We start from the raw sequence: 12,122 nt of genomic DNA, 5'->3' as shown, positions 1-12,122 counted from the left end.
TGCTGCTATTGTTGTTATTCGCCTTCTTCCTCCTCCTCTTCCTTTTTTTCCTACTAACGTAAATGTGACGACAACAGTATCGATTTCTTTCCTCCATTGCACGTGTGGGTTCAAGGAAGAGGAGAATTGAGGAAGAAGGGACAGCTTAGGCCGGCAATGTGAGCAATGGAAGAGGAGGAGGAGGAGGAGGGATTTTACTTGAGGATACTGAGGAAAATATATCATTACAACTTTTTGATCGATAATGACAGTAGTAACAATAATGATAATGGTAATAATAATGATAATGATAATAGATAAAATAAGTAGCGAATGAAAATATGGGTGATAAAAACCGAAGTACCCTGTTATATTATAACTAAATATACCTATCCATATATATTTTTTTCAATATTTACGTACTCATTATATTCGAAAGGAATTGTAGAATTGTGAAAAAAAAAAAATAGAAAAGGCCAAGATTGAGCAAGACTGGCGAAGCAAAGACACATATTAGCACAGACGTACAAAGAAACCACTGAACAAACGGCCAACAAGCACAGTGACGCCAGGAGCAGCGGTGGTGATGGTGGCAATGACACCACCAGCAGCAGCAGTGACTAGAATAACAATCAAAACACCAGCAGCCATATTACAACACCAGACGATGATGGTAATGAGGAGGAGGAAGAGGAGGATGGAAAGAAGGTGAAGATGGAGATGGAAGAAGCAAAGGAGGAGTAAGAGGAGCAGGAGGAGGAGGAGGAGGAGGAATACTAAAGAAAACAAAGGAGGAACAAACAGCAGCAGACCTACTGATCCTTATTTGACTACTTGCGTACTACTTTATCTGAACTAAGGTATAAGAAAAAAATATAGCAAAGGCGAAGGCTCCTCCCCACCCACCACTCCCTCCAGCCCAGGCTGACAAAGAAATAGAGGGAAAACCATCCAACATGGAAAAATTGGAGGGAAATTTTGATGAAGATCGAGAAAAGATTAAGGTGTCACTATTGCTACAACTGAAAGTGGCGGGAAGGACTCAACTACCACCGCCAGACCGAGCAGGTGAATAAAGGACTCGATTCCCCGTTTACCCGCGAATTCGGGATCGCACCGGGTATATCACCAGTCGGACGGCAATACCAGCTAGCCTTTCCACGCCACACGAGGAAAACGAAAATACATGTGTATCTGAAAAAAAAAATAAATAAATAAAACGCAATAATATCATTAGGAGTTATGTGTGTAATCATTTGGACAAGAAAAGAGCTTGCCGGGGGTTAATTTTTCAATATTTGCCAATTTTATTTTTGAATAATGTAATAGAATTGCTGTTTATAATTTCTGAAGGAAGCTTATTCCAGAGAGTAACAATTCTTTTGAAGAAAAACTGTTTGGCCTTGTGGAATTTGAAGTGTTTGAGTGTAATCTTAAATCCGCTATTTCCTGCTATGTTAAAATGATCAGTGATAAAATACTTATTAGCATCAAGGTTGTTATGTCCTTTAGAATTTTTGAAAATTTAAATTAGGTCTCCTCTTATCCTGCGCTTCGTTAAGCTGAATAGATTTAATGCTTCCAGTCGTTCCTCATATGACTTATTTCTCAGTCTCGCCATTGTGACGTTTACGTTACTCTACTCATTATTTTGGTGTTGTTTGCGAATTTGCTTATTTTGCTCTTGATTCCTTTATCAATATTATTTATGTTTATTATAAAAAAAGTACTGGGTCTAATACAAAGCCTTGAGGAGGTTGCTTGGGTGCCTGATTTATTTCCTTTTTTTTTTTTTTTAGAAATGAGAGTGACATTTGCTAGCTTCCACTCGTTGGGGATTTTCTTCGCTAGTAAAGTTTTATTGAATAAAATCGTAAGCGGTTTCACGAGCTCGTTTTTCGCTTCTTTAAGGAGCCTGGGTGATATCTTGTCTATCCCAGGTGTTTTGTTTACATTCGTGCTGTTCATGACTGAGAGGATGTAATTTTCTGTAATGGTGAAGTCAGACAGTGTGGTGCCATGCGTCTGAGGTGTAGCCGTAGGCAAGATACTCTAAACATCTTCAGTGGTGAAGATTGTTGCAAAGTAATGTTTAAATTGTTTGTCATGTCTACGTTGTTATCTATTTGGTTGCCGTTTTCTGATATCAGTGGACCCATTGTTGAGGCAAAGACTCTTAGATTTTACATAACTTTAGAATTTTTTGCATCTATTTTACAGGAGTTTGCAGTCTGAGCTTCAATAGATTTTTTTTACTTTATCTTATCAGCTTTTTTTTTTTTTTTTGCTTGTCTACGCAACCTGTTGTGCTCTTATTTGTCATTAACATGTTGTGTTAATTTGTATTTGTGGTATGCTTCTTTCTTTGCGAAAAAACAGCTATTTTCTATATTCCACCATTTTAGTTTGGTGTTTATTATTTTCTTCTGTTACTTAGCGGTACACACAACTTAGCTGTATCATTTATCTCTTTAGCAAACACCTCCCATGCTTTATTTACATTTGGTGTTTCCGGCAGTTTATTCCATTTAATGGATGCGCGCTCTTATGTAGTTTGCACGCCGAAAGTCTGACACTTCTTTACTCTCGTTCACTTTAGCTTTGTCAAAGATTATGGTGAAAAGTAAGCTGGGATGATCCCTGAAGCTGAATTCTGGTCCAATTTCTATATCTTTGTATTTTCATAATTTGTTAGAAGAATATCTCTTCGGGTGCCTGATGTATTTGTGGAGGGAGGTTTTTAGTATGTTACTGTAGAGCAGCTGACCTGCGTGTGCAGTCAATAGTTCGCCCCACCTCGTGACTGGAAAGTTAGAGTCCCCAATATTTATGCAATTACTTACGCAGCAAATGTCTGTGATTTGTTCATAGACTCTCGCTGGCCTAAACCCACAGAAGGCTTATGGACCTGATGGGTTCCCTCTTGTTGTTCTCAAAAACTGTGCTTCCATGCTTGCATCTTTCAACTATGTCTATCGACTTCTACTTTTCCTTCTAATCCCTCGAACCACTGCCCTATAGCTTTAATTTCTTGCTTGTTTAAAGTTTGTTAATCTACCCTCAATAAGAAGATTCTTAAACAACTGTCACTTCACAATCTTCTATCTGATCGCCAGTATGGCTTCTGTCAAGGTCGCTCTACTGGCTTTCCTTACCGAGTCTTGGTCATCCTCTTTTAGAGACTTTGGTGAAACTTTTGTTGTCGCGTTAGACATATTAAAAGCTTTTGATAGTGTCTGGCACAAAGCTTTAATTCCAAACTGCCCTCCTACAGTTTCTATCCTTATCTCTGCAACTTTATCTCAAGTTTCCTTTCCGACCGTTCTATTGCTGCTGTGGTAGACGGCTACTGTTCTTCTCCTAAATCTATTATTAGTGGTGTTCCTCAGGGCTCTGTCCTGTCACCCAATCTCTTTCTATTATTCATTAATGATGTTCTTAATCAAACTTCTTACCCTATTCACTCCTATGCTTATGATACCACTCTACATCTTTCTACGTCCTTCAGAGACGGCCAACCCTTCAGAAAGTCAACAGATCACGTAGGGGCGCTACAGAAGGCCTGACTTCTGATCCTTCTAAGTCTAAGATTTCCGACTGGGGCAGAGAAAATTTAATAAACTCAATTCCTCCATCTATCAACTCGACACAACCTTCCAGGCAACCATCCCTTCTTCTTCAATGACACTCAACTGTCTCCCTCTTCCACATTGAATACCCTCTGTCTATCCTTTACTCATAATCTTAACTGGAAACTTCACATCTCATCTCTTGCTAAAACAGCTTCTGTGAAGTTAGGCGTTCGGAGGTGTCTCCGCCAGTTTTTCTCACACCTCCGACTGCTAACTCTGTACAAGGGCCTTATCCGCCCCTGTATGGAGTACTTTTTGCATGTTTTTTTTTTTTTTTTGGGGGGGAGGGGTTCCACTCACGCAGTTTTATTAGATAGGTTGGAATCAAAAGCTTTTCGTCTCATCAACTCCTCCCTCCTCTGACTGACTGTCTTCAACCTCTTTCTCACTGTCGAAATATTGCATCTCTCTCTATCTTTTATCGCTATTTTCATGCTAGCTGCTCTACTGATCTTGCTAACTGCATGCCTCCCCTCCTCCTTCAGCCTCACTGTACAAGGCTTTCTTCTTCCTCTCATCCCTGTTCTGTGCAACTCTCTAACGCAAGAGTTAACCAGTATTCTCAATCATTCATACCTTTCTCTGGTAAACTGAGGAACTCCCTACCTGCTTCTGTATTTCCGTCTTCTTGCGGCTTGACTTCTTTTGTTCCTTAATTTTGGCTAGCTCTTTACTTCTCTTTTAGGGAACCAGCACTCAAGTGGGCCTTTTCTATATATTTTATTGCCCTTGGCTGGCTTCTCTCCTGCATGAAAAAAAGAATAATAAAACACATGTTCGAGTGTAGCGGGTGACTGGACTGGAGGGCGATAGATAAGACCTAATGTTATTATTTTCTACATGAATGAAAGTGACATCTATGTTTGCAATGGCTGAGGTCGGCATCAAGCGAGGACGAAGATTACTTTTAACGTATAACATTAAACCATGAGATTGCTCGCTACTAAATATGCTATAGCACAGATAACAGTAGATCTGAATTTGACACGAAAATCGCCGCGCTGCAGTAACGTACCCAAAGCCGGAGAACGGACCTTAAATTTCAAACCTCGAAATCTCAGCTCCTAGCCAACATGAATCTATGAAAATCACTGTGAAGCAAGCTAACTGTGTTCAATTCAATGCTTGAAAGCGATATCTAAATCCATACAACCGCTAAGTTATACGAGTCAAACACGAGAATTTATATAGTACCAGGTGCATGTTTAAATACAACTTTAAGCTTACAGCTGTATTTCAAACACAAAATGCAAATTTTGCATCTCTTATAAATTACTTTACATGATTTTGGCTGTCCACTTGCTCATCTCTTCTTCACACCTGTGAGTTTACGCCTCTTGTCATCACTCTGACCGTGTGTTACCTTCTGTGGCGACACCAGGTCTGCGCTTGGCGTGGACATCACTGTTGGTGTCTTACTATCCCACCCCTTATATATGTCACAGATGTTGCACTAGCGTACTCTATATAATTTCATTAACAAAATGCAACTTTTTTCTTTTCTAGGAAGACTATTTACAAAGCGCGTAGGCGGGCTTTATTTTTTACATCATTAACGCGAAGAAATATATCGCAGTAGTTACTATCAGTCACTGCCTAGGCATTGTTTCCTACCATTCTAGTCACTATTAATCATTCATCGGTTTGTTGCAGTCACGTTAGTAATCAGGTGAGTTTAACACTTAACAGCACTCCACAGTACACTTCCACGTCACAGTGATGTCAATAACATGTCACTGTTCTTCACCAGTGTCACTATCTTTTCCCAAACTGACTATCTATATGGCACCAGATGTCATAACTGCAGTCATTGCCACCAGTTGCACGCGTCTCGGATTACGTCCCAGTTACAGCCTCTCACTCTGCCATTTTGTGTGACCTCTCATTATATTTCACTGTAGTGTTTCACATTGTACGCCTCAAGTCACCACTAGCAGTTCTTCTCCACTGTACCACTGACTTAACTCCGCATACAACACTCAGCGTCACCCTACACACGTCACGGTTGGATACACCACTCACAATGTTAAATCTGTGTGCATTACACCACTCACAATGTTCACTCCTTATTCACCTCACTGTACTTCATTACTCACTGCACAGTGACATCACTAGCGACTGCATCACACACGCGCATAATAATATTTTCATGTGAGCCTCGACACAAGCTCTTCACACTTTCACTGTAAATCCATTGTTGGACAAAACTCTTTCAACAGCATTCACATTTCACTGTTTCATTTTCTCCACAGATATGTCAAAATGCCTGAACATGCACGTAACAATTATAACCCCTCACTCTTGGCTGCAGCGGTATCCCTAGCACGTCTGACTTGAGTGACTGTCACTGTCCGTTGGCTAAACCGTTGGCCATCTCGCTGCTTGCCTGAGATTTTAAAATGACGAATTCGCAGTAGACATGGGTGTATACAACTTGCCACAAATATGTACATAATAATAATAATAATAATAATAAGCCGAGCCCTTAATCTGGTGCACCTCACAGCCTCCACAAATGCACACGCCTTCCCACTGCTGCGGTATTTAGTAATGATTAGCATTTCCTTAAAAGATGCACCTTATACTGTATAAAACTTTACAAAATTATAACTTTAACAGTCAGCTGCCGCATACTACCAGTCGACCGCTTTGGGTACGTTACTGCAATGGCGGCGCGGCTCCGCACTCCCGTGTCAAATCCAGATCTACTGTTATCTGTGGCTATAGCCATCACGTGACTATTCGGAAAGGTAAAGGTAATCTCTTTGTGTTGAATTTATCCATATTTCTGTGATGTCGATGATGTGTTAGTTTTCTTGACAAATAAGAGCTTGCAGCTCATTATATTTATTTTGTAAACTACTGGCATTGAAATAAGAAGCTCTGATCTTGTCTCAAGCTGTGGATGAACTTATTTGAATAGTATTTCCGATGCTGGAAGCAAAAGATGAACAAGATAAAAAGAAAAAACAGCAATAGTAACGGTAGCATGTTCTACAACATCTCTGTAAACAACAGCAACATCAATATCATCATCATCATCATCATCATCATCATCATCATCATCATCAACAACAACAACAACAACAACAACAACAACAACAACAACAACAACAACAACAACAACAACAACAACAACAACAACAACAACAACAACAAAAAGACGAAGGGAGACCAGACCACGTGTTCTGGGGTGAGGGAGGAGAATGAGAAAGGGAGAAAGAGATGGATAAGAAGGAGGAGGAGGAGGAGGAGGAGGAGGAGGAGGAGGTGGTGGTGGTGGTGGTGGTGTGGTGGTGGTGGTGCCTCACTGGATAAAAGGGACACCGCAGGGGTCAAAGGTCAAAGTCCGGGCGGTAGAGGTGGTGGAAAGGAGACAGTCTTGGGTTGAGAGTGCATGTGGAGGTATTTACAAGCGCTTCTTAAAGAATAATAAATAAATAAGAATCCTACCAACGCCATCACGGATTGAGGCAGCCTGTTCAAGCCTTCATCAGTTATACCAGACATAGGACTAAGCCACACCGTCATTACAGTTTTTTCTCGTCAATGTCACGCGTCGTATTTAAATAATGTTAACATTTTTTTGCGTCATGCATTCAAGTTTTTGTTTTGTAGCCATTTACCTACTCTCTCTCTCTCTCTCTCTCTCTCTCTCTCTCTCTCTCTCTCTCTCTCTCTCTCTCTCTCTCTCTCTCTCTCTCACACACACACACACACACACACACACACACACACGTGTCTCTTCTCTTCTCCCAGTGAGTGGCCTTATTATCAGTAAGAATACGAGTCTGGTTCAAGTCGTGCCACACGTCAGCTTGTGTTTACATCACGCTTGGATGGGAAGTGCGACGTGCTATGGAAACGTTCCTCTCGTCCTATCAGTATTTTGTTACAGGAAATAATAATCTAGTACAATACCAAAGACTAACCCCAATTAAAGGTTTGGGAACGCCACGAGATTCTATGTACCTAAAACATGTCGCCTTTCTCTGTCTGTCTGTCTGTCTCTCTCTCTCTCTCTCTCTCTCTCTCTCTCTCTCTCTCTCTCTCTCAGAAGTGAGGGGTGAATACCAAATAATGGATCTCGATATTGTTTTCAAATCAACCTGCGAGCATTGTTGGATATCTAGAAAATATTTTCTATGATTATGATATTGAACAATGCCAATATGGGAGCGAGTTGTCATCGAAAGATTCACCAAACGTAGCTTTTACGTAGCCCAGACTTGGTGAGTTCCGAGAGAATAAAGACAGGCAATGATTTGAGATACTTAGCTTCTCCACTGAAGAAATTGATGCCATTTAGAAGATGAAACACAGAGGAAAGCAGATGGACAAAGAGAGGAACGTGTTTAGGGTGGACTGATTCATGGCACCAGAAGAACAAGGTCATAAATCACACACAATAATATTTCGGTAGAGTGCTACTTCTCCCGCTAAGAAACATCCTTGAGCCAGCTCGCCACTTTTCCTCCGCTAACTCACCAGTGCACCTCGGAGCCACCTGGCCACGTGGAGGAATTTGGCAGGTGGTTGTGAGATGGATAGGGAGTATGGAGTATGGACAGGGCCTCCTTGTAGGGGAAGCGGGAGGGAGTTAGGAAGTGAATGATGAAGGCAAGGAAGTGTCAGGATAGGTGTCGGCATGAGACTTGATGGAATAAACAAGCTTTAGTTGTATCCTGTTTAAAGGTCTCGCTCTTGTGGGCCATTCCCAAACATGAGAGGCTCGCCATGCCTTAACATAACATAACATAAATAATAGGATAACAAAGGGCCACCAGGGCCCATCTAGGTTATCCTGTATCAGTCGCACAGCGACCTCGTCATCAGTACTTAAAGATACACTTACAGTACACAATACATTATATACTAATTATAAATATTTGGGCCATTAACAGGGCTAAGTCCTGCAGCGAAATCCTCTACAATTTGTGGTCCCCATACATGGGGATCATGTCTTATTTAACTATAGTAAATTTCTTATAAAAACTATCATGCAGTGCTATACATAATTATAAATCTAATAAATTTAAGTGCTTATCTAATCTGTTTTAAACATTGTCAAACTAGTGCTATTTACAACCGTCTCTGGCAATGCATTCCAGAAGTCTACCACTCTATGACTAAAGAAATATTTTCTTATATCTAACCTGCAGCCTTGCTTTCTAATCTTCCTGCCATGATTTCTAGTCCTATTTCCCTCCTCTAAGGTAAAGAAAGATCTCACATCTATGTAGTTTGTATCTGAGAACATTTTAAATAACTCTATCATATCCCTCTTATACATCTCCTCTCAAATGAAAACATGTTTAATTCCTTTAATCTATCTCTATACTCCAGGCGCTTTAATGCTGGTATCATCCTAGTTGCTCTTCTCTGAACTGCTTCTAACATGTTGATATCCTGCCTATAGTGGGGTGACCAGGCCTGTATGCAATACTCTAAATGGGGCCTAACATAGGAATTATATAAGCTACGCACCACTTCCTTACTTTTATAACTAACATTTCTATTTATAAAACCCAGGATCCTATTTGCCCTATTTCTTGCTTCTAAACATTGCTTTGAAAATTTCATAGTCCTGTCTATCACTACTCCTAAATCCTTTCCTTCCTCTACTGCCTCTAGCCAACATCCCTCCATCTCATAGTTAAAGTTTGTGTTGTCTTTACCTAAATGCATAACCTGACACTTATCAGAATTAAACTCCATCTGCCACCTGTCTGCCCATGCTATCAGCCTGTCCAGGTCTCGTTGTATTCTGTAATTGTCCTTTTCACCCTGTACTGCACATGCTATCTTAGTATCATCTGCAAACTTTGATACTTTGCTACTAATTCCTATATCTAAATCGTTAGATGCCTTGGACGCATTGCAGTGTACAGCGCCTTGGTCAGATGGACACGTGCCAATTGACAAGCAAGGTTTTGTGCATTTTGATTTGATGTTAAGAAAGCATGAAATTTGCCATTCCAGTCACTTTACCGAAGAAGAGGCGAAGAATGATATACGCGCTCCTTTATGGCTTCAAACGTTGCTCAAGGGACAAAGATAGAATTAAGGAATGAGTATTTGTTCAGAGAATTCTTACAAAACGTTTAGCTGTTTAGATGCAACAAAACATGCTACACTGCTTGAGGATTCCGTGTCCAGAAAGACTCCTGGTTCAGGTCATGGCCTTGGCTTTGGTTGGGTTATGTTTCTTTTACAAATCTGTTTCCTCTTTTCCTTTGCTTTTCAAAACTTACGTATATTACTGATGATCTCTTCTTCGCCTTTTTATTTCCTAAGTAGACTAGTAGTTTTGCTATGTTATTTTCTTTTATAAGGGTTTCTAAAAAGATTGTTTAAGTTTTTTTTGTTTTGTTTTTTGTTTTGTGTTGATGTATGGAGCGTTTTAATATAAGTGAACCTTTCTTCACTGTGATCTGACAACGGTTACTTGCAGCTACTCTTGGGAACATATGAGTGAGTGACATTGCGAACTGAAGTGCAAAAACCAAAGTTTGAAGAGAGAAAATAAATCGAGGTGAAAGAGTCTAAGAGAAGTATACACCTTGGAATCTCCAGTCTGTCATGACAAGAAGTGACAGCCGTGATCGCAAGTCAAGTAACCTTTTGCACTCCCTCACCGCCGCTGTGTTCAGCGTCTTCCCTCAAATTGAACTTCCCTGGCCTGCTGACACTCTCCCTACAAAACCTGACCACTGATGTATTCTTGGCGGATCAGAGGATTTCAGTCTAAGTGAAGATTTGAAATAGAGGAAGGACTGCGACACGTAACTTCACTATTGACCCTGACAGAAGGCTGCGAATTTGATCAATTACTCCAAAAACTACTTAAAGTATCACAAATAAATAAAGAAAGACAGACAATAACATTATAACGTATTGAGCGGTGACTCCAAGAAACTTCCGCTGGGTAGATTCCCCAACCAGTGTGTGTGTGTGTGTGTGTGTGTGTGTGTGTGTGTGTGTGTGTGTGTGTGTGTAATTGCTCAACACACTGTATCGTGAAATATCCCTCGGAAACTTCCTCAGAGATAATGAAGGGAAAAGATGTCATTGGTCAAAAGGTCGACAAGAAAGCTCATGTATGTCACAGATATATTTAGATTTATCCTCTTTGCTCAAGATGGCTGTGACTCCTTGTAACTCCTCGGCTATCCTATCCCCTCCTATTCTATCCCAAGTTCATCATCGCGACAGAAAACCAATGAAAAGAAAGGCGGTGTTTCATTGTTTGTTTCTAGTTTTTTGTCTTGATGAGATGACTTACTGAAGGAAAGGATATAGCAAGACATTTCATTCTTCCTCACAGTGTCTTCCTCCTCGTCCTCCCCCTTCTCTGATTTGTCCTCCTTCCTCTGTTTGTTCTTCTCTTCCCTCACATGTCCTCCTTCCTCCTCTTTGAGCCTCCCGCCTCGTGGTCAGTCCTTCAGTGTGAGCTGAGGGACCGTGACAGAGGCAGGCGAGGGTGGCAGAGATTTAGGGCAAATGAGGTTTTCTGCGCAGAAGGAGAGGTGAGTGTGTCGGGGGGAGGGAGAAAAGGGAGGAGAGAAAAGGGATGGTAGAGAGAGGAAGGAAGTTAGAAAAGGATTACTGATGAAGGAAGCAAAGGATCAAAGATGGAGGGAGGCATAAAAGAGGAAGAAAAGGGTGATGGGGTGGGGGCAGAGGGGAAGAAGAGAATGACAGTGGTAGGGAAGGAGAATGGAAAAAAAAGTGATAGTTTCTTGAAGCGGAACCAATAACCGAAAGAGAGAGAGAGAGAGAGAGAGAGAGAGAGAGAGAGAGAGAGAGAGAGAGAGAGAGAGAGAGAGAGAGAGAGAGAGAGAGAGAGAGAGAGCAACAATAATAACAACAATTATAACAACATTACTACTACTACTACTACTACTACTACTACTACTACTACTACTACTACTACTACTACTACTACTACTACTACTACTATTACTACTACTACTACTACTACTACTACTACTACTACTACTACTACTACTACTACTACTACTACTACAGAAGTTAGAAGGAGGAAGGAGGGGACTCAGAGGTAGAGTAGGAAATATTACGTGGAAGGAGGAAGAGAGTTAAAAGTTCAAGAAATTAAGTCTGTAGAGAATGTAGAGAAGGGAGAATGGAGGAGTGAGAATAAAGGAGGAAGGAGAAATATAGGACATGACGGAGGTAGGGAGAATGGGGAAGAGGGAAGAGAGAGTGACAGGGTTATATGACTGAGTGAGAGAGTGAAGGAGAGTAGAAAGAGGAATCAAAGAGGAAGGAAGGGGGAAGGAGACGAGAGTGTATAATGATAGGAGGAGGAAGAGAAGGGAGGGGAAATTACGGAAGAGAGAGAGAGAGAGAGAGAGAGAGAGAGAGAGAGAGAGAGAGAGAGAGAGAGAGAGAGAGAGAGAGAGAATAAAACTGTAAGAAGGGAAAATGATATTAATGAGTAAAAGGAAGGAAAAAGGAAAAAAAAATTAAGGAAAGGGAGGAACAGAA

Source organism: Portunus trituberculatus, chromosome 31 (assembly GCF_017591435.1).
Source record: "Portunus trituberculatus isolate SZX2019 chromosome 31, ASM1759143v1, whole genome shotgun sequence".
NCBI classification, from domain to species: Eukaryota; Metazoa; Arthropoda; class Malacostraca; order Decapoda; family Portunidae; genus Portunus; species Portunus trituberculatus.
The sequence above is the reverse complement of the archived record's forward strand: the minus strand, read 5'-3'. Positions refer to the sequence as shown.